Below are 20,329 nucleotides of genomic sequence, written 5' to 3'. Positions count from 1 at the left end.
GTAAGTGCCTTCTGTGAATACCAAGATGGTAGTAAGTTTAGGATTTTGTCTTAAGTTAGTTCTGTGAATTGGGCCCATGCTGAGGTGTAAAGAAACAGCCTAAGAGTATACATTTTTGAGACCTGATGTCATGAACTATATTAAAGTCTGCAGATTTATCCAGCAGTGTATTACCGATCTCTACAGTTATTCCATGACTGTTCATTTGGCGAGCTCTTGTTTTTGGCTGTGCAGTACTGGAGATGGACAACCCTCATAAAAGATATTTCTTATGTAAATGTAAGAGGTAGAAGTTACAATTTGCTGCTGCACCAGCTCTGGTTGTGCAGTAGTTCTCTTGGTACCCTGTGGAGCTAACTTTCCATTGTCAGACAGAACTTGGAGCTGGAATAACAAGTGGGTCAGCAGCTCCCACTCTATACAAGGAGAGCAGGCAGGGGATATGGATCTTTGACTACCTTATCAGAACTGGTATGGGCCGAAACACTTAAAATGCTTCCCTCCCAGGCTGTCTCCAGACTAAGGCTTTGTCTTGAGCCTCTTCAAGGCAGCATTGACACAGGCAGTGCTTAATTTGTAAAAGAATAAGTGCCAAGGCCATAGGCACGAGGACACTGCAGCTTGCACCATCTATTGCCTCTGCCAGTGACAGTATCAACATAACTACTAACTGTCACTAGTGGCAGCTCCTCCACTAAGGCAGAGGAGGGTCGACCCACTGCTTTTTGAGCAGTGCAAGAAAGAAATATAAAATGGTAATGATGAGCCGTTGTTCTCATTTTATTTTTCTGCAAGGGACCGAGTCAGGTTGGGGCTGGGCGGAGCTTGGCAGAATGAGGAGTGTTTTTCGCACTCCTTAAGTGCACATGACTGCTTGGCCAGCACTCCAGGGCCGGCCAAACCGTCATGCGCACTTGGCATGTTCTCCATTGGGCTGTGTTGCACAGCCCCGTGTACAACATGCCCAGCCTCCCCATGCAGCCTTGTGATTGTCTGGGAGAGTCTGCTTCCGGTGGCTGCTTCCAGTGCAGAACGAAGAGGACCGAGTAGAGGCGTGCAGCGGCTGTGGTGAAGAGAAGGTAAGTTTGTTTATTTTTTTGTATCCCACTACCAACCCCTTTGCCTCACCAACCCCGCTTGGAGGCAACCACCACTCCAAAGCTATAAGAATGGGTTGGGTGGCAGATATCAGTCATTGTAATGTATAATAAATTAATTAACAGCTATTGTTGTGCTTGTACTTAAATTAGGCAGGCAGAGCCACAGTGTGGCAGACTGACATAAGCGCTGGTGTTGACAATTGAGCTCTGGTGTCAAGCACCAGAAACCACAGTCTCAAACTAAGCACTAGTCTCCAACTCAAACACCTACAATGGAGATACAAAGAGGTGTGACCAGTCTGCACCTGACTATCAACATCCATACCTCACAGTGATTAGGAAGCGAGACAAAGGGTTGGGCCCCTTCTAAAGGAGCCTTCTCACCCAGACAATAGAAACTATAGTCCCACCGGTCACTCCTACCAGCCACCAGATTGCACAAATGGCATTTTCAGGAATACAATCAGAACCCCTCTGTGCCAAAAGGACATAATCACATTTCTAAAGGGTAGCTTCCTCCACACCTCATTATCTGGGTCTCCTCTCTCAGGAATGTTAGTAATACACTTCCACTGTCAGGGAAAGCAAGCTCATCTCCATATTGTGCACATAAATATGCCAGGGTTTTCCAAAAATAAAGCCCACATGACTGTGCCACTCTGGGTCACTCATACACTCTTGCAGTGTTTATCCCGCTTCTTGCACACAATACGCATTCCTCCACATGCTTTGCTCTCATCACCAGGATTCTGGGTTCACCTTTAGCAGCAGAAATGAACATGAGTTGGCCAGTAGGCTTCCACCCCTCTGACAGGTAAAAAAGCCTAAGGTTACTTTAAAACACGGTTTGCTGCCATGACTGCGCTATATGAATAAATCTGTGACAGGGACAGTAGTCCTCTGTGATTACTTTGTGCACCCTCCCAGGTACAGGACATGTCTAGAACTAGTCTCATGTCAAAAGCTGGCCTAGGCTTGGGGCGCATGCTAGGTTGGCATGACGTTGCACCAAAAATCCCAAAACTGGGCTACCTGATGTTCGCAATTGGACATGCATTGCTGGGGGTACAACTGTAATCCATGCAGGGCGTAATCCATGCAGGGCACTTTCCAGTTCCAATCACTGACCTCTTAACGTAGGAGTGTTGTCTTGCGCAGCTCTCTTTGGGTATGGCAGTGGTCAATGTAGGTGAAGTCATCAGAAGGTACAGAGGTGCTGGCAACAATTTGCTACTTTTCTGAATCCCTATGTGTGAATCTCTATTTTACAATTGCAAATATTGCTAAATCACAATTTTAGACTCTTCTGTGTACGTTCATACTCTTTTGTGATTTGCAATTTGCAATTCGGTCAACGTTGAAAGTTATGAATCAGAAAAATGAATGTTTGTACATCTAGCCCTAAAACACTAGAACTCAGGGGGAAACTACATGCTAATGGGCCCTGCTGAGAAGGAGATACCGTGTCTTTCCTGCTGAGAACCTGCCCTGCACCTCCAGAGCACGAAATGTCGTGTGCTTGCGCTGCTGCGAGGTACCTAGCACTTTAAGTCATACCGGGACCAGAGATAAGGTGCAAATGCCGACTCTGACACTGGACTGTCTGTTCAATTAAGCACTGCAGGAATGCAACCGGAATTGGGCAATCAAAAGTCACACAGTGCAGTAGCTCATCACCGCAGTGCACACCTATACTCTACTATTGAGAGGCCGACATGTGACTTGGCAACAAACACCCTGTGAGGCGTTCCATCACCATGGTGAGTTCCTGCACTGTAGAGACATGAGGTCCGTGTGCGACCCTGTGAGTGGCACCCTATAGGGTGACCTGTCATTCCTGTGAGTAGCCTGCTACTTGTACCAGAGAGCCGCCTTCATGAATGAAATTATGAAGAATATGCAGACTCCCCGTGCATGCCCATGGGCATCATGGAAGGCAGCACAACTTTCCAGCAGCACTTAACTACTGTGATGTGCCTCCGCTGTCAGTTACACACAACACATGCCTGAGTGCCCATATTACTGAAGATCAGCATTACTCAACCTAACGTCTGATTATGTTGATGTTTCTGCTTCCCTTGTCACAAAGAGATGGGTAGATGACTTATGCAAAAACAACAGTTGATGGACAGAATGCAGAACAATGTCATACATTCACTCAAGTACAGAGATCTGGGCCTAAATCCATCGTTTTTTTGCTCACCATGCCATTCCAGTTTGAACCCAGCCATATGCAAATCAGTCTTGACCCTGTGCCTCATGGGAACAGTCCAGCCCGAACTGCCAGGCCAGATCCTCCCTGGACTGGAAACAAGCATCCTAGGACCGGTTTCGGTGTTTCACCCCTCTTCAGCCAGGATAGCTTGACTCCATTGGCATGGAGAGCACGGGACTCACGTCTGAGCATACCCGTCCCACTCGAGGTGACAAATACAAAAACAACAGTTGATGGACAGAATGCAGAACAATGTCATACATTCGCCCCTGTACAGAGATCTGGGCCTAAATCCATCGTTTTTTTGCTCACCATGCCATTCCAGCTTGAACCCAGCCATATGCAAATTAGTCTTGATGGTTTGATGACTTAAACAGAGGAATTATGCTGAGTGTCTACCTCTGAAAACGATAAAAGGATTGGGCATTCTAGGTAACGAATGTAGGGTTATTCTCATCAGAATAGAGGAAGAAGAAAAAGCAGACCGTGTAAAATAACATATGCATTTAACAAATTAAAGCAGTCAAAGGGAGCAGAATGATTGGAGGGTGGAAGGTACAGGTATTGCCCTGTGGTAAATTTACTAAATATTTGACGGAAAAAATAAAATACATCCTGACTGCTTATAAATCTCCTGCTTCATTGGGCCAGGGAATAATCTCCACAATTCTCGAAAAATGGAAAAAACAAGGAGGAAAATTATTGATAGATATATTTTCCCGAATAATAATACATGTACAGTTTCATTTCTGTTAACTGTTGGACTTAATATTGCAAAAGGGAACCCGATTTGTAAGAAGAAGGTGTTTGTTTAATCTGGAAGTTCATTATCATGCTTCACTCGTACTTTTATTGAGACAATAGACAAAGCTGTTAAAAATTAACTTCACAATTCAATAATAGCTGTCCACACGGAGAGGTATTCAACAAAGTACAGTAAAGTACAATGGATCTATTAATTTAACGATTTAGAGACGGAAGACCTTGGTACAAAATACATAATAGAGATTAAAACAATCTCCATCAATGCCATAGCCTTGAAGGTGATCAATGGAACATTAACAGAGGAAGTAAGAATGACCAAAGATCAAGGAACTGATAATAGCTCTCGCCCATAATATTTGCTCCATTCCCCAAGACATTACCTCAGGTGATAGTAAATATTTAGGAATTGTCCCCATTCAACTATAACAACTGGAAAAGTTAAATAGCATATTTTATTTAGAGTTTCTGTATGCTTGTTGGATCTAGTAAGGCAGAGTTTGTTCTAGTATAGTCAAGCCTGGGAATGTGTCAGGTAACTGGGAATTTGACCTAATCCTGAGACCCATCTTCCATCTCTAGGTGCATCTGGATGTTACTGATGTACCTCTGGAAGTCAATCTTATATGTGGCAATAGATCAGCAAGCTCAAGTACCTCTGTATATAATTATGTGGTGATAAACTGAATCCCCCCATGATCTGTTAATGGATTTCTGGTGTTTAGAGAAGGGCTTTATGATGTTTACATTTTTCTTGGGTCACCTGATTGGTAGTCATTTTTTAATTTACTGAGAAACCAAAGACGCCGCAAGAGTAATCATCTCTGTTACAAGTTAGTTGTATTTGTAATAGTGCTTGCATTTGCATGTATTACATTATAGTGGAATGGAGAGGTGTGGTGCAGTGGCCAGGGCAGCTGACTTCGGAGCACAGGGCTCACGGTTTGATCCCCGGCTCCGGCGGCAGCTCAGCTCAGCACCACGTGGCTCTGGGCAATAGCTCACCTAATTTCCACAGCGGCCCCCAGCGCCTTGAGACCTGTAAGGGTGAGTAGTTTGCGCTTTACAAATAAGGATTTTATACATTGTGATCAAACTAATGGTGCTTGCTAACTCACAATTATGTGCCAAAGCTAGACGCGAGGGCCTATAAAAAAGGACAATTGCTATTATAAGTCATGCAGTCTCTGTAGCATGTGGGTAATAATGCTTTCGGCAGCCATTCCTCTAACTTTTCCTTACAGGGTAATACATTCCAAGCTCCCACCAAGTGCATCATGAAACTGTTATTTCTCACAAAAACTATGACAAATATGCAAATGGCACAATGTTCCACGCCACTCTGGATTTTTGGAAATATTTCACAGGGGTAAATTGTGTTCAGTTGCTGACAAGAAAGCTGTGTAAAATGCTTGTGAATTAATGGTGCAATGCGGTTTTAGAGGTGTCACCAGAACAAGCTATGCACGTTATTCAGTTGCACACAAAATGGGGCTATGGTGACTTATTATGCAGTTGTATTGCTTACACTTCCCACCTTGCACAAGATGCATTATCAGGAGTCTGCCATTCCTTTCTTCAGGCATTCATTTCTAGCCCATGAATCCATGGCGCCTTTCTGCACATCTGCTATAGTATTGGCCAAACTGGCGAAGATCATCTTTTTAGGGTTCATGCCTCTGGATCTAAAGCTACATGGTTTTTCCAGTCTGTTACACACTGGGTGCGATTTACTTTGGAGGAATCAGCAAGCTCATTTCATCCAATCTCTCAACTCCTTGACACTTGGTACCTCAGACATTCTCATATATGCCTTGCGAATGCGATTGGGGTTTTGGCTTAGGCTGAGCTCACAAATGCAACGGTATCTCATAAGTCTTCTGGGCTAGAGATTTTCAACATTCATGTGTATATGTTCTACCATACATTAATGGACCCTTAGTTTGTCTTTGAGACTTTCAATGCACTATTATTCATGTTTGTATACATTATTAGCATGGAATGGATGCTACAGATGGCACTTTCCAGTATTCTGTCTCACTTTTTGAAGGCAATGTTCTTTATAAATGTCAAGTTTTGTCACTTAGTTATACTTTACGGGTGCTCATCAGCAAAGATGAAAATCTAGGTAATATCAACTATAGGCTCACAACGCAAGAAAGACATTGCTTCGTACCTTGAGTCTTACGGGCTCAGTTGATACATGCCTTCTACCCCTGTCTCCATGCTGAGGTGCCTGTTGTCTTGCTGTTTTACTACTTTTGTTGTTTAAAGAGATCACAAGTAGTATGACATCGAGGCTTGTTTGTTTCCTCAAATTTATGAGTGTTACATCATGGCCGAAACAGTGACAATGGTCTTTGGGGTCTTTGATATAGACCTCAATAAAATGGCCCCTATTTTGCATTGAAGATTGTTGCTCCTAAGGAAACATTGATGGCATCGTTATAAGCAAACAGCACCATGCAGAGTAAGTCTGACGAGTCCTGATAGGCCTCCAGGTGAAATGTTGTTAATACTGTTTGAATGTGTAATAGACTCTTTTGTTTTATTCCTCCCTCCGAAGTGTATGGCCAGTGGGCAAACGCATATCAATATTCAGAACGCTTGGCACAATTGTTGCCAGGGGAGCAGCGCCAGGATTGGTCTGAGCAGCCTGCTCTGCTGCTAGACACTCCCTGTGAGCCTGCAGCATTTCACCAGCTGGGTTGAATAGATAAAAGTGCACATGTATGTTTGGCCGGCCTAGGATGGCCAGCCAAACATAGATGCGCACTTCTAAGTGCCGCCAGATGCCTGTCATGGCCCGGTCTGGCCCGGCCCTGCACGCATGTCAGAATCAAAGAAATATAAAATGATATTGTTTCATTATCATTTTATTTTTCTGTGACTGGTGGGGCAACGCTCCTCCGCCATTAGGGAGGAGCTGCCCTTGATGTCATGTCCTTAATGCTAACAGTGAATAGCCCTGGCACACTTGGGGCCCGATTCACAGAACTAACTTAAGACAAAATACTAAACTTACTACCATTTTGGTATTCACCGAAGGCACTTACTCATTTTGGTATTCACAGAAGGCACTTAATCATTTCGGTATTCACAGAAGTTAGGAGTCCTAACTGTAGGACTCCTAAATGCCTTCTGTGAATACCGAAAGTCTTAAAGTTAGGATTTTTCTCAGTTTAGGAGTCCTAAAGTTAGGAGTCCTAACTTTACTACTCCTAAGCTGAGAAAAATCCTAACTTTAAGACTTTCGGTATTCACAGAAGGCATTTAGGAGTCCTACAGTTAGGACTCCTAACTTCTGTGAATACCGAAATGAGGAAGTGCCTTCTGTGAATACCAAAATGGTAGTAAGATTAGGGTGTTGTCTTAAGTTAGTTCTGTGAATTGGGCCCTTGAAGTTTGATAAAAGTCACCACAAAGTTACCAGGATGCTGTCTGCTGTTAAAAGTCAATTAAACAATTTGAAAAATGTGGAATTGCTTTTTATTATAGATGCAATAGAAGCATGATAGTAAACTCATGATTTCATTGTGCATTTTGTATATGCGAGCTGAAATAATACCATTAGTTATGTGCCTTATAACTGGGAGGTGAAGAAATATCATTAGATATATCCCTGATATCTGGGAGTTGCATGAATACCATTAATTACATTCCTTTCGTGAGAGTCTATCTGTTTAGAAACCATCAGCAGGTTTGTGCCTTGCTTTTACTAATCAAATGATAGGAGTGAAGCTCAAAAGGACCAGCCATACCAAATACAAGGCATGAAGACATTTGAAAATAGATTGTTACTGTATATCTTGTACTTAATGGTTACCATCCTCTTCCCATGATTGCCTGCCCACTTATGCTAGTCACATACACTCTATCCCCACATATGACCTGGACTTGTGACTTTGGAACCCTTCATCACCAGAGCTTGAATGACACTCTCCCTTTAGGCTGCTCCCTTGGGGGAAGGGGATATTAGAACAGAATATTCACAAGAACCTTTATAAATCAAAAATGTCAATACTGCTGTAGGTCTGTTGTTATGTTTCAAATTGATTTTTAAACTTAACATATTTCAAAAAAGTTTGTATTTTTTTTATCCAAAATATGCTACACAGTGTAAACTAGAGTTTATCACTATTCGTTTTGTAACATGCCAGTTTTCTGCAGAGGGAAAAATGCACTGGGGTTGGTATGTTGTGTACTCGGCCCTATTGTTTCTTAAATGGGCATAGAGAAGAAGACTTCTAGCTAACATCACTTTTTTCAGCACTTTAGCAGACATCTTAAGCTTTGTGCCACCAGTCTGTACCTGGAGAACCTCTCTGTTTCTGACATCCCATCCAGCCGGAAAGATCTATAAGTAGGTGGAGGGGTTTTCAGACACTCTGATGTTAGGAACCTGGGATTAAGCTCTCTTTCCCATCCTGCTGTCATATGCAAGAAAGTCTACAATTCTAGCTTGAAGGTTTTTGGTGGGAGGAAGTGATGTAATGTCACCTGGTGATAGTGGCAGCAGCGGCACGTGCAGGTAAGAGCGATGGGGCGGGGGGCAGGGTTCGGGGCTGGTTCCACAGACATCTACAAGGGACAATTAAATAAATAATGAATTTTCTTTTGTCGTTGTCTGGTGAAATCCCTCCCCACCAACAGAGACGTTTTAAGGCAGGGGCAAAGTGGGCTCTGGCCCAGGGCCCCAGACCTTCAGGGGGCCCCCTGACAGACCCAGCTCTGTTCTGCAGTCTTGCCCTAATGACCTTGAATAACTCTTACACAGATTATTTCAAATACCGTTTTCCTTTGCTTTATTTTCCATGTGATTGATATGCGAGTGTCTATTATAGACATTTTGTAGAGAAAAGTTGTGTTTATGTGACATGCAACAGCCATAAACAAGTTATAAAATCAAATCAGAACCACACATATGAGAAATGGGAGAGTGTCACAGAGATTATTTGCAGTAATATTAGTGAGCAGCTGCTACGTTACAATATTGAAAACACACATCACCAGGGGCGTAGGAGACACTAAAATTCTGGGGGGACAGGGACAACCTTGTGCACTTTCCAGTGACCCTATACAAATCACCGCCCGTTAACAAATACAATCGCATACTTTCGGAGTGAAATATTGAGAAAAGCGGGCATGTAGTCACAGTTTGCATGTATGCTTTATTGTTATTTACATTCATATAGTAATGAGACCAAATGTTTAAAAAAAACATATATATGAATCTTGCATCTTAATGCACAAAGCAAACAAAGGCCGCTGACTTAGGTTGGGGGCGTCGTGTTTGCAAGTGCATTAGGGTTTAAAAAGTACCTGCTGCTGCATTCCTGGTCTCCAGCAATTTTCAGGCAACAATAAAAATGTGAAGATAATTTTGGTGATTAATGTTCTTTTTTTTGAGAGAGATCGAAGGCTTGTCTAGTGAAAGTTTTAATTCAATAGGTCAGTGAGTTACTGCTTTGTCTGAGATATTCTTTTGGTATTTGAAGTTTATAAGTTAAAATCCTAACATTGAACAGTGAGCTATTAACCATCATCAAAGAGCTACATAAAAACTTCACTGTATAGATTAGAACGTTGTGATTTTTCCCCAGTCTTTCCCTATCCTAATGTTGGAAAATGGGTACATTAGGATATAAATTAATTCTGATTATTGAAGAGAACCCCCCAACCATGGTGTTATGTTTTACATTCTGAGTTTGTGTTTCTCTAGTGTTGCAAAGCCGCCTTGGGCACTCCCCAACTTTTTGCTGACTGGTACTGGTGGTACCTGACTGACTGACCCTGGCCTCTGCCTAAACAGCCAGTGCTATTCTGAAAGAGGCACTTAAAAATACAGTGAAAACACCTACATACACTAGGGTGCACTATGGGTTAGGGTACCCCTATGATTGGCATGACCTCTCCTATAAGGCCCTAGTACATAATAGGGCAGGGGGATTAGAACTACTTTTAAGTCCCTAGAATATAATAGGGCATGGCAGTTTAGAGGCCAGCAGCCCTTTCTGCGCTTGCATGTGTGCACTGCTGAAGCCTGAGGTCAGTTTAAAAGTAGCCCTGTGTTATAGGGCTGCTTTTAAAATGCAAATTGTGCCCAAACTCGACTTTTGGGTTTGGGGAACTTACAAATTGATCAACTACAATGTTGGGGCAAAATTAAGTGGAAAAATGTTTTCCACTTAACTATGGCTGTATCATATTTGCCACATAATACATCATCTGCTGCATAATCTAACGATTTCCTCCAAAACAATTTTGTAGCTCAAACAGATCCCAAATTACTAAAATAAATGTGACTTGTGTTGCTGTGAAGTTTAGGGCCCTTTGCAAAGGTTAGTAAAGAAAACAATTCCTAAGAAAACAATTGGTCCCAGACACTCCTAATGACACTCAAATTAATACCTGTAGGAGAGTGTAGTATGCAATCAATTCATACAACCAAAAATGTATAATGTAAAGGCACATTCAACAGGGAAATCTCATAGATAAGAGGCCAACCAAAGTCAATTAAATTGCAAACATCAATTTATTTCCCGCTGAATCATATTCATAAAATGCAAACTTAGGGGCTGACTACGATGGCAGGCGGACTTCAGTACCACCGCCATCGAATCGGGGAATGGGACCGCTGGCCTTCCAGGTGGGGGCCCTACGATAGGCATTACAATGTGACTGCCACTACGGTGTTCGCAGTGCCTATCTTTTACATTGCAGTAGGTGCTGCTGGCTGCATCATCCGCCGCAAAGTAAAAAAAAAAGGAACATGTTAAATATATCGGTGCCTGCCACATGGTGCAGTGATATGTTGTGGGGCATCATAGATGCCCCCCAGGACCCATGTCTGAGGGCCAGGGGTAAAGGGGCCTGCTACGGGCCCCCAATGTCCCTTTCGCCAGCATTTCCATGGCAGGTGAACCGCCATTGATAAGCTGGCGGGTAAGGGACATCGTAATCCCTGCTGCGGTGCATGGTAGGCACCACCAGCATTGTAGGAACCACAAGCCCCTCCACCACACCGGCGGGCTCAAGAAGCCCGTCGGGTGCGTGGTGGTTGGTCTTTCCGACCGCCAGGTAACCACCCGCCATTTTAATATTGCGGGCTGTGATGCAGTCACCAATAGCGGTGGGACCGCCACCGACGGGGTGATGTTGCGGTCCCACTGCCATTATAATCACCCCCTAAGTTTGGTGTGCATGCAAATCCTACATTGCAAACCCCTGGCAAGTTGCACTGCTAGTGCTGGAAAAAGGCCAATGGAGGTACCAATGGGTGAGGTGGACTGGCCTCAAGGGTCTTGTGACCTCAGTGACAGATTCACTGTCGATCTAGGATTTGCTTCTTCATATGCCTGCCCGTAAGACTGGAAGTGAACTGCAGTATGGATTGTGGTGGACAGGTCCACCTGCGGGTGCTAAGACACCTGGGCTTCTAAGGTCTATCGGGCCTTCTAAGGTGTAGCATCAGAATAAGCTCTGTCAGGAGTGTGGTATGGTGAACTGGTCATGAAGGTCTTAACATGGTTCTCCAGTTCCAAATTCAGCAGCTCTGGCCAGAGTGCCACATTCTCTCCCACACTGAACAACATACTGCCCCACTGAGAGAAACCCGCACTGCCTTCAGCACAACTCAATTGTGCTGCGACTAAATTCAAATTATGCACTAGACAACAGTAAAATGCTGCCTGAAAAAAAATGAATAACACTCTGGAAAAAGCAAACACTCATAGGGAATGCAAGAATAAGCAAAGCATGTGAACTGTAATCAGAAAAAAACATGGTTACCTTAACGGTTTTAAACTCATTATTCAGAAATCAGTAAGTGATTTTGCCTGAAAAGTTCAAGACATGGCTACAGGACCAGGAAGGGACCCCTTTCAATGTCCATTGCTTATATCCTTTCAAAATGTATGCAGTTTGGTTTAAAAAAGACCACATCCCCAAACACAGAGCCGCATTTTATAAGCTAAAATAATTAAAAAGTTGAAAACGATCATATTAAACGTTTCCACTCTACCCATCAACCAGGTATTGCAGTCCCTTTAGGAATGGCGCACTTACCCACCCTGGGAAAACAATGTTGTTCAAGGAAAGAAGATAAAAAGAAAGTAGCGCTTTCACTGGCAAACTCTGTAAAGTGGCGCTATTGTGTGTGGGTGTAAATAACAGTCTGGCCTGTCTGCTGTCCACTCTGTATTGCTTTATTTAGGTATTTAACTATTTTTTCTCTCCATTCCGAGGTGTTTCTTTTCAATAGAAAACGGTCAGAAAATGAGGACATTTACAGCCAAAGTGTTCAGCCTTTTTTGGATCAATTTCACAGGGGAACAAATAAAGAAAAGGAGAGGCAAGAGAGAGTACCTTAAGAGCTGCCTCTTGAAATCAGCGCGTAAGCAGGAGCGAGACAGAGACAGAAAGAGATGGAGGAATAAAGAGAGGAGGGCGGCCGCCAGAGGCAGATCAGGAGTAGTGGACACGGTCCTTGCCATGAAGGAAAAGTTTACTTTTTCTCCGTTCTCTGCCCTTCCCAGAACTGCTGAGCCTTCCTGCAGCATAACAAAAGGCAGAGGGCGGGTGGCCTCTGACTCCAGGCAGGTCAAGTGCAGGGCCATTAGGTAGCGCTAATGGCCCTGCGATAACAGAAGGGAGAGGGGAAATTCCTTTGTCCCCTCGTCCCCCACACCCTTGTCCCCCGTGTCCCCCCCACTCCAAAATCTGGGGGGGTATATATCCCCGCGTCCCCCACACTTCCTACGCCCATGCACATAACTATCCCTGAATATTACATGTAAATATCATTAGAATTTGGACGAGTGCGCATGTGCATTTTCAATGACCCAGCCAAAGAGGGCATGAAAAAGCTGAAATTGGATCATGAATTCAAAACTGTTCCTAACAGGGGCCCCCAAAATATGCTTGGCCCAGGGCCCCCAAAATCCTTAAAATGTCCCTGCCCACCAACCCGGCCCCACCGCTCTTACCTGCACACACCCCGGCTGGACAGTGGAATCCAAAGTGTATAGTAACTGAGTAGAAACATTCACTACATCTGCACTTTGTGACGTTACCCAAGTGTGTACTTTGCACAACTTTGCTGGCAGGCAGTGTTTTCCACAATAAGTTTTAAAGTGGCACGATCTGAGGCCCACCCGCTTTCTTAATTAAATCATAGACCTTTATAGAGAAAGATTTGGATCGACAGAACAAACCTATGCTATGAAATTAACAGGGAAATTGAGTAATGCTATTCCCTGAAACAACATCTCCTTGTAATTCACAATGTATTACATGAAGTTCTGGAGCGGTTGGACATCAAGAATCTAGATACAGGCAACAAATTCGGCTTATATTTCTCTCTTCAAACAGATGGTGGTGTCTGGAAGGTAAAAGAGTCAGTGACCATTACATAAAACATTGTTGTCAGAAATGTATCTTTGCATCATCATAGCTACCATACCATCTTTGTCTTCAGATGGGAATTAACCCCTTCGGTGCTCATGACGGAATGGTTCCGTCATGACCCACGGTTGAGCTGTGCTCATGACGGAACCATTCCGTCATGACCACGCCCGCGCAAGATTCCGTCAGCACAGCGGCGGAATCTGCGCAGCATCGAAGGGGTTAAGATGAAGTTTTCCTATTCCAAGGAGTTGTAGTTTAATGCAAATCCAGTGATACACCTGCACGCAGGTACTACCAGCTGCTTCAAAACCGATTTTAATAATTTTCAGCTATATTCACCGAGCATTTTACCACACAAATATTTGGGTGGCACAGATTAGTAGATTTATGGATATTGAAGAACGTATAAAATTGTCCTGCAGTTTCTTTATGTTAGATTCTTGAGGCAAAAAGGTCTTGTACACCAAAGATGAGCATGTCTATGATTGGTAAGATCGTTGAGTAGTATCCTTCTTTAGCAATCACTCACAATTCAAGTGTTTCTTCTTTTACATTATGAAAAGGAAAATGTCTTGAGATTTTAGTTAATAACATTAAACGTTAAAAAAGTGATTTTTCTTTTTTGGTCCAAATGAACCTTACTGGGGCTTCTCTTTGTGCAAGTATTCCTGGATGAAGTCTGTGATGAAAGGGTGGCAGGGTAGCAGTGTTGCACATAGCTTATGGATAATGGGACTGTTCTTCACAAAATGATATGAGAGTTCATCATGCTAATGCTGTACTATACAACATGTGCACATACCTATATATGATGGAAATGAGACTTGAAGTCACTCAGTGCTGGAGCAAAACAAAACACTAAGGGACTGATTATGAGTTTGGCAGTGTGGGAGCCCCTCTTTCACACCGTAAAACTCCACTGCTGACCGCCCACCAGATTGCAAGTTCTAATCCGGGCCTGGCAGTCCTGCGGCGGCTGGCTCCCGGCGCTGCCTTTCAAAGGCTTATAGGAGAGCCTTAGAAAGGCAGTGCCATGGGACAGCCACAGTGTGCTCCAGCACGGCATCGACTTTAAGGGACATGCTGTGCAGGAACTGGGGGTGCAGAAAGACAGGGGGGCACAACACGTGCTACCTGCATGCACTCCCATATGCCGCGGCACCATGGGGGCCCTGTAGAGCCCCTTATGTTTCCTCACCGGCACCTTTTTCATGGTGGACTTACTGCCATCAAAAGGAGGCTGGTGAGCAGGGCTGTAGCGGGCACCGGGCATTTCCCCGGTGGGCTGCCAGGGCGGGGGCCGGTTTTGGGCCCCTGGGGGGCATTTTTGTTAACAGGGGCTGGCAATATCGGCCCCCGGTAACAAAATCAACCGAAACCAGCCCTTGCAAACAGTTCCCCCCAGCCCCCCCAGGGGGTCCGGCCGAGCAGTTTGCTAGGGCCGGTTTCAGTTCCCAGTCCGGCCCTGCTGGTGAGGAAACTCATAATTGTGGATCACATGTGGCTGCGGCGGTTCTCTGGATTTCCGACTGCCGTACTGGTAAGATGGCGGTCAGACCGCTGGTGAGGTGATCACCGACCCCCACCACACCTCCACCATGAGTTTGGCAGTCCCATGGACTGCCATACTCGTAATCAGGCCCTAAGGGCCTTATTGAGAGTTTGGCAAATGGGTTACTCTGTCAAGAATGTGACAGATACCTCAGCCGCCTTATCACAAGCGCATTAAACTCTATTGCACTTGTAAGAAGGTGGATGAGGTCCCCGTCTTGTTGTGACATAGTAGCCCGCCTGCCAAACTCTTAAACAGTCCTCAATGAAAAAGGTGCCACAAAATGCAGATGCATATTGTGTATTAGCTAATTTCAGTAGGCACGTGGTGCACAAATTAGAGGATATGCAGATTGTATCTGATTCCAAGTTTGACACATTGAAATGAAGAATAACACAACGAGCGTGCATGCTTGCCGTCGATCCAAGGTGCACAAGTAGTGAGGGAGCGCTATTTGCTCTCAGGGTTAGCGGCAGATGAACACACGAGCAAACAGCTGTGATTTGCGTCCACAGTGTAATCACTTTTTGGTTTGCTCCCAAACTGAGATTAACAGACGAATCGTGATGGCGGCCTAAATAAAATGAATAAAAGTAATGCAATACTAGTGAAAAATAATGTATGAAACTAAAAATCACAGAACTCAGGGGCATATTATCAAGCATGGAGTTAAAATTATCGCCGCTTTAGCGGCAGAAAACTACAGCTAAAGCGGCGATAATGGGCTTGATAATATGCCGCAGAGAATTCCAATAGAAGTCCATATTGACACCAGAACATGGGCTTCTATGGGAATTCTCAAGGGCATATTATCAAGCCCATTATCGTCGCTTTAGCGGCAGTTTTCTGCCGCTAAAGCGGCGATAATTTTAATGCCGTTTCTTGATAATATGCCCCTCAGTTTTAAGGTGTCACGTCTCCTGATGACCTTGTATGTTTTTTTTTTAAATATTGAATTAAAGGACTGTGAACGAAAGAACGTGGAAAGGACAGAAACAGAAAAACACAGTTCAGTGCTGGTGTTATTATCCTTCAGAAGACCTTCAGTAGGTGAACGATTCCTGAACTCTCATTCCTGAGGGAGCATCTCTGAAGGGAAACAAGTGACTGCCCGAGATTGGTTCAGGCCTTAAGTTGTTTTTACTGGAAGCACAATGAACTCGGTACAGGCTGTACATGCTGCAACCTGCTTAAACTCCATCTCACCCCTCATCACGGTATTTAAATGTTGCTCTTCCTTTAGAACACTGTGTTGCAAAGTTCAGGGTGAAGCGTATCCAGAAAGTGCATTCCTGTGCACAACATATTATCTTTCCATGAGATACATTTAAAATGTTTCATGCTTCACAATACCTCTACTTGTGAAAAGTAGTCAAGGCTTGAAGGTTGCTTTGGAAAAAGATGCGAGTCCTCCGAATGCCCGGGCGCCAACAGATCACCGAATAGACGGATTTTCAGTGTGACATTGGTAGGATTTGTTGCTATTAATTGCAAGCTGGTGTTGCTTGCATATTTTGCTTAAGGATAAACATTTGCTGCCACTTGTTATTTGCAGTGAAAGGCAAGTCTGTTGATATAAATGGAGAGCCCTTCTGTTATCCGCCTCCCCCCCCCAAAACACACACTAGAGCATCAAAATGGAGAAACGAGAATTTGTGTAAATCCCAGGTAATTGGTATATAGTGTAATACAATAATAATGAAAACAATCTAAAATCTGAATCGTTCCCTTTATTTTTGAAGAGGCATCATTCAAGGGAGTAACCTGAGAAATAAAATGTTCCCCCCCCCCCACCACCCCCAGTCAACCATTTCACAAATGGCACCGAGCAGGTGAGCTCAGCAGTCCCTTAGCAGATTGTTCTCCCTGACGGAATTGAGAATTTCCATCGTTCTTTTAGTCTTCTTTCCTTCTCTTCATTCTGCCGTCTTTTTACCATCTTTATTTGCTTTCTTCCTTCTTCACATCCTTATTTCTGTCGTTTTTGTCCATCCTACCAGATCTCCTTCCTCTTTCTCTTCCTTCAACCTTCCTTATTCAAATCCACCCTTTTCTTGATCTAGCTTTTCATCTTGGTTTCTGTCCAGTCACCTATTTGGTCTTCTCTTCATCTATTCATTTGCACTAACATTCGTCCATCTTGCTGCCCATCGTCTGTCCACCCTTCTCTAAATCCATCATTCTTCCATCCATCCATTTCTGCATCCATACAGTCAGTTCCCCATCCATCCATCCTCTCTCCATTCTTCTCTAAATTAGGGCCAGCTGGTATTAATAGGCACGACGGACAGTGCCCTACCAGTCTAGGGGGAGGAGCGGGAGGAGGAGAAGGAACTCACCCAACAGCAGCTCGGCTCAGGGCTGGGTGCTTCTGTGATCTGGGTTAGAGCATTAGAATCTTCTAAATGGAAAGGTGCAGGATGTGCCAGTGCAGCCAAAATTTGAGTGGGTGGCAACCAGGTACAGCTAGATTGAGATCGCGTACCTTACATTTTAGATGCTTACAGTTTGGCTCGGGGTAGATCCCCAGCAGCTACTTCTGGGAAGCCTCAACTCAAGGAGTGTAATGCAAGTGTGACAGCTTTGATGGAAAGAGTTGTCCCTCCTCCAGATGCTTGCCTGTGCTGCAGTGCTGCTGGGGTCTTCGTTGTTTTGTCTGCTGTAGACTTTGGGGTCCTGAACCAGTCAGAGCTTTAAACAGCAAGGCTGAAGAAGTCGTTTGGTTCCTCGGTCTCACTCCCTACCACTGGTGACCAGAATTTCTTAGACTGACCTTCCTCCTCCCACTATGCCATCCTGTGCTGTTGCAGGCCTCCTTCGGACCCCAGGCACTTACTGGAGCTACCAACTTTGGAACTGGGGAACTAGGTTAGAGTCCTAGCGTCTGCCCACAGGTTCGAGTTCTGGCTCAATATCCTGTGACTGGGAAAAACACTTAATTTCCCTTTCCTAAAACGAAACAACTAATATAACTCTGTTTAATGTAATCTGGTGCTCATGTAAAGCACCCCAATGCCCTTGGGTCAAGGTCACGCTATATAACACTTTTAAAAAAAATCAAACGCTGCTGTCAGTAACATCATGCACTGTAAGGGACTGACACTGCAGCAGCTTAGATTCAGTCATCTCTGAGGTCGGAGAAGCATGGTAAGATGAGTCCAGATTCCTCCAGTGTGGCTAGTGGAAGATTCAGAATCAGGTGGTACAGGCAAGCTAAGAGTGGGCTTCTCAGCTCAAGGCACATAAAGGCAACCTGGCGCTATCAATAGCAGCTCACAGTACAACTCATTGCAACCCAGGTATACCGTAGGCAGGGCAGATTACCCTTTCTCTCATTGAGATCCCTGAACAGGGGCGGCTCCTCCATTAGGGCGGAGGAGCGTAGCCCCAATGCTTTCTCTCAGTGCGAGAAGCAGAAACATAAAATGGTAAAACTACCGTTTTATATTTCTGCTTCTCGCACTGTGAGAAAGCAGAAGTGCCTGGTTTCTGGTTTGCTGGAAAGCAGGAGAGGAGTGGCTAGCCCAATTCTGTGGGCCCTGACTGGGGCCGACCAAACCAGTCATGCGCACTCTCCCTTCTCTCTATGTAGGCTGCAGGCAGCCTACTTAGAGAAAATGGCCTCCCCATGGGCGCTGTCCTCACCAATCACAACGCTGTCATTGCAGCGTTGTGATTGGCTTAGGGAGGATGGGAGGCTGCTTGCTTCCTGTTCCTTACTGTGTGACCCGGCCAGGAGCTGCGACGGCGCGGGACCCGAGAAGGTAAGTTTATTATATTTTATTTTTTAATTAAACCACCCCCTCTGCGATAACCCGCGTGACCCCCGTGCGACCCCACCACCCTCCCACCCACGAGTTCTGCTGGTCGCGACTGTCCCTGAACCTAATGCACCAACTGAGAATACTGCACCACCTCCCCTAAACTCACACTCTCCCCTACCATGAGTAGAGTGGGTCCTTTCCTTCTCAGTAGCCTGCACCATTGCCGTGAGCACTCTCGACTTGAGCATCCTGCCAGTGCCCCCTCACCACTTGCCCCCTGAGTAGCACCGTTCACCCCATCATCCTCTTCTCTTGAAATCACTTGACTCAGGGTCGGTCCCTCGAGCCTGGAAGCACGCCATAATAAGACCTATCCTAAAAAAATCCCATCTGGATCCAGACATACTCGGTAACCTATGACCTATTTTGCTTCTTCCCCTCCTTGGCAAACTCCTGGAAAGACATGTCAATCAGACTCTAGTTAACTATCTGGAGGAGAACAAGCTTCGTTCTTGGTAGTTACCGAGGAACTTAAAGCCATACTGGACAACAGAGGGTCAGCCGCCATAATATTTCTCAACCTTAGTGCGGCATTTGATTCCGTCAATCACGCCATACTAAAAAACAGACTGAGGGAAATAGGTATCCGGGACAAAGCGATGGAGTGACTAAGCTCCTTTCTTTGCAACCGGTCTCTCCAAGTGATGGATCAACTTGGACTTTCGGATAGCCTGGCTATAAAATGTGGAGTGCCACAGGGCTCTTCTCTTAGCCCCACTCTTTTTAATATATATGTAAGACAGCTGCCCACCATCATGCAGGAGTTTGGCATACTAGGAGTGTCGTATGCTGACGACACCCAGTTGATTGTCTCTCTGTCCCAAGATCCCAACCAAGGCAATATTCAATTGGGTTCCTGCCTAAACAAACTGTCCCACTGGATGTCAAATTGCTGCCTAAAATTGAACGGCGAAAAGACAGAGCTAATGATTCTAGGCAACAGGGCTATTCCCAGGCCATTGAATAACTGGCCATCTTGTATGGGCAACCCTCCGGTCCCTAAACCGGTCGTAAAAAACGTAGGCATCTGGCTGGATAGCTCCCTCTCAATGAGCCAACAGGCCAACAAACTTTCTGGTATCTGCTTCGGACTCCTGAGAATGCTCAGAAAGATACTAGAACTTATACCGGAGCAGCTCAGGAAAACTGTCCTGTAGTCTCTGATAGTCTCACGTCTGGACTATGAGAACTCTCTCTATTTGGGTTCTCCCAAGTATGTGATTAAGAGGCTCCAGACGGCGCAGAACGCAGCAGCTAGGCTACTGCTCAATCTCCACAGACACACCTCAGCACGAAACTCCCTAAAACAAATAGACTGGCTACCAGTAGCTGCAAGAATAAAGTTCAAATCCCTGTGCATCGCTCACAGGGCTGTAAATAATAAAGACCCAGAAAAACTCAGACATCTGATCTTGGCTCATGTCCCCATCAGACCACTAAGGTCCTCTCATCTACACCTCCTCCGCAC

The sequence above is a fragment of the Triturus cristatus genome, chromosome 6 (genome assembly GCF_964204655.1).
Source record: "Triturus cristatus chromosome 6, aTriCri1.1, whole genome shotgun sequence".
In the NCBI taxonomy this organism is placed as follows: Eukaryota; Metazoa; Chordata; class Amphibia; order Caudata; family Salamandridae; genus Triturus; species Triturus cristatus.
This window is presented reverse-complemented; position numbering follows the sequence as displayed.